Raw genomic sequence first — 3,188 nt, forward strand, 5'->3', positions numbered from 1 at the left:
GAATCGCCTGGGAGTCATGTTAAAATGCAGATTCTGTCTCTGTCTACCTGTGATCTCTGTCAAATAAATAAATGATGCTGCTGGTTGTCCACCAATTTTTGGGTAGCGAGGTGACAAGGAGTCTTTACATGGACCTCCTTAACAGAATGTAACTCCTCTTGATCTGCTCATGGACATCTCCCTTTCTTAGGCCTCGGACAGCACTTGCTTGTTGCTTCGCAAGACAAGAGAGAGCCTGCAGTAACTCCTCCAACAATAAATATTGGCTTTACAGACGTCAAACTTGGGTCCCACACCTTCACCGCCAGGCCTTCCTTTGTATCCAATGACTTTTTCCATACAGAATTGTAGTGTAAACATTTTCAAGACTTTTAAAAAAGCAACAAAGCTTAACGCATTCAATAGGACAATGTGTACAGCTTAACAGAAGATAATACGTGACAACCGCAACCAAGTTCATTAACACACAGGCGATGACAGCTAGATCACAGCCACTGCCAGGAATACAGTAAACACAGGAGGCCATCACTTGTATGACTCATTCTGATTTCTCTGCAATAATAATATGTGAAAAAAGAAGAACATAAGAAAAGTATAATGATAGTATATTAAAAGAACAGGAACAATGAGAGGGCAAGGAAAGATACTGGAAATGAAACTATATATCATACCTTGCATTTATCTATTTGTTCATGATATATTTATTAAGTATTCATTTATTTATTTTTTAAATGATTTTATTTTATTTGACAGAGACAGAGATCACAGTAGGCAGAGAGAGGGGTAAGCAGGCTCCCTGCTGAGAAGAGCGCCCGATGCAGGACTCCATCCCAGGACCCTGGGATCATGACCTGTGCTGAAGGCAGAGGCTTTAACCCACTGAGCCACCCAGGTGCCCCTATTTATTAAGTATTTATTATAGGTAAGGCACTGCTTTGAGAAATTGCATTGAACAGGGGCACCTGGGTGGCTCAGCCATTAAGCATCTGCCTTAGGCTCAGGGGATCTAGCCCCGCATCAGGCTCCCTGCCCAGTGGGAAGCCTGCTTCTCCCTCTCCCACTCTCCCTGCTTGTGTTCCCTCTCTCACTGTCTCTCTCTGTCAAATATATAAATAGAATCTTAAAAAAAAAAATTGTAGTGAACAGGCAGATCCACAGTTCCTGCCCTCATGTAGCTTACAATTAAGCAGGGAGGCTGACATTAAAAAAACATACAGTCAATTCTCAGAGACACAGTCAAACCTCAGAAAAAGTCAGTTCTGGCGGATTCTGTATTTTCAAATTTGCCTATGTATGGTCTGCTAGGTCTAGAACAAGATACTACAGATGGGGGTCTTAAATAGGAATTTATTTTCTCAGAGTTCTGTAGGATTTAAGTCCAAAATCAAAGTGCTGGAAAATTCAATTTCTGGCAAAGCCTCTCTTCTTTGCTTGCCAATGACTGATTTCTCATTATGCCTTTACATGAGATTTTCTCCACGAACCTGAAAGAGAGAGGGTGTCTCCTTCTCTTTTTATAAGGATACCTGTCCTTTTGGGGTAAGACCCCACCCTTATGATCTCATTTAATCTGAATTGCCTCCTTAAGGGCCTATCTAAATACAATCATGTTGGGAGTTTGGGCTTCAACAGGTCAATTTTGGGAAGTCTCAATTGAAAACTTGACAGCCTCCTTCCTAAAATCTACTTAACCCCCAAATCCATACTTGTCATTAATAGACATAAGTAGACCATCTCAAAATTTGTGTTACCGACACATCACGTTCCCAGTTGCAGTCGAACAGGGTGACTGTTGCCTTCTTGGTTCAGTTCTCATACTCTAAACAATGTCTTCTTCATGGTCTATAGGACTTTCAATACTGTGTGTTTTTCAGTCACAAATTTTGAATCTCCATTAAAAACTATCAATGCATCCAGGGACATTTTTAGATGAATATAGGTAGTTTGGGAGAATATCAGGCTCTGATAGAAAGTCATCCCAGAAGTTGGAAAATTAAGCCTTCTCCATTCTTGGTTCCTATAAAGAAGCAAAATAAAGAAAGAAATGCATAGAACAGTTTTTCTTCATTTTCATAATAATTACCTTTTATTTTTTTCCACTTTGAAACATTTCTTATTAGAGAATTTGATCTCATATACTTGAGAGGAATTGAAACGACTTTTTTCCAGTTCCATTCACGGCTTGTGTTCTGATTTCCAACCACCAGGTGGAGACCAAACAAAACTAATTAAAATGTTCCCAGCATCTTCTGGTTTATCCGGAATGAGAGGGATTCCGTAATCTAAATTAGGGGGCACAAAGAATTTTTTTCCTCCTATGAGTGAACCACTGATGGATCTCTTAGGGAATAAAACCTCACAGATCCAAGACCACATGCAAATTCAAAACAAACATTTTTCGAGGAGAACCATCAGGTGTTCGATCAATGACTTTTAAAATTAACATCGGGAAACCTATATTTTAAATCCGTTTAACAAAAGCAAACATATTTACCTTTCTGTTCTACGCTATGGCCAGGTGGAGAATGGGTGAGATGAAGTAGAAAAAAAAAAAAAACAGCAAAAAGAATGGGAAAGAGGAGGAAAGAGAAGAAGACACAGGCTACACACAGTGAAACATGGAGCTGATTAAGGCTGAGTTGAAACACGGAATGGGAGCTGAGTCCGACTGTGTCCCAGCCTCTGTCTTGGGGCAGCACTTTTTTTTTTTTTTTTTAAGATTTTATTTATTTATTTGACAGAGAGAAATCACAAGTAGATGGAGAGGCAGGCAGAGAGAGAGAGAGGGAAGCAGGCTCCCTGCTGAGCAGAGAGCCCGATGCGGGACTCGATCCCAGGACCCTGAGATCATGACCTGAGCTGAAGGCAGCGGCTTAACCCACTGCCCCGGGGCAGCACTTTTTTGATCCTTCTCCTTGTCCCTGTGCGGGGAGGGTATCCGGGTCAGCAACCCCACAGAGCTCTTTCAAAAGCTGAGGAACCTTCAAGCATCCCTTTTCTGAACTGGGAATCGGGTCTGCTTTTATTTGCAAACTTCAAAGTTCAATATTAAAGGGAAGATTTTTTTTTTCCCCACTGAACTTGTAAGATCTTCCCACCTCATGTAAAGGAATCGCTTAAGCTTTTTAACTTCCCTCTGTAACTTGAGAAGTGTCTTTAGGGGCGAGATATTTGTTATTCACAAGCAG

This window comes from Mustela nigripes, chromosome 2 (genome assembly GCF_022355385.1).
Source record: "Mustela nigripes isolate SB6536 chromosome 2, MUSNIG.SB6536, whole genome shotgun sequence".
Taxonomy (NCBI): Eukaryota; Metazoa; Chordata; class Mammalia; order Carnivora; family Mustelidae; genus Mustela; species Mustela nigripes.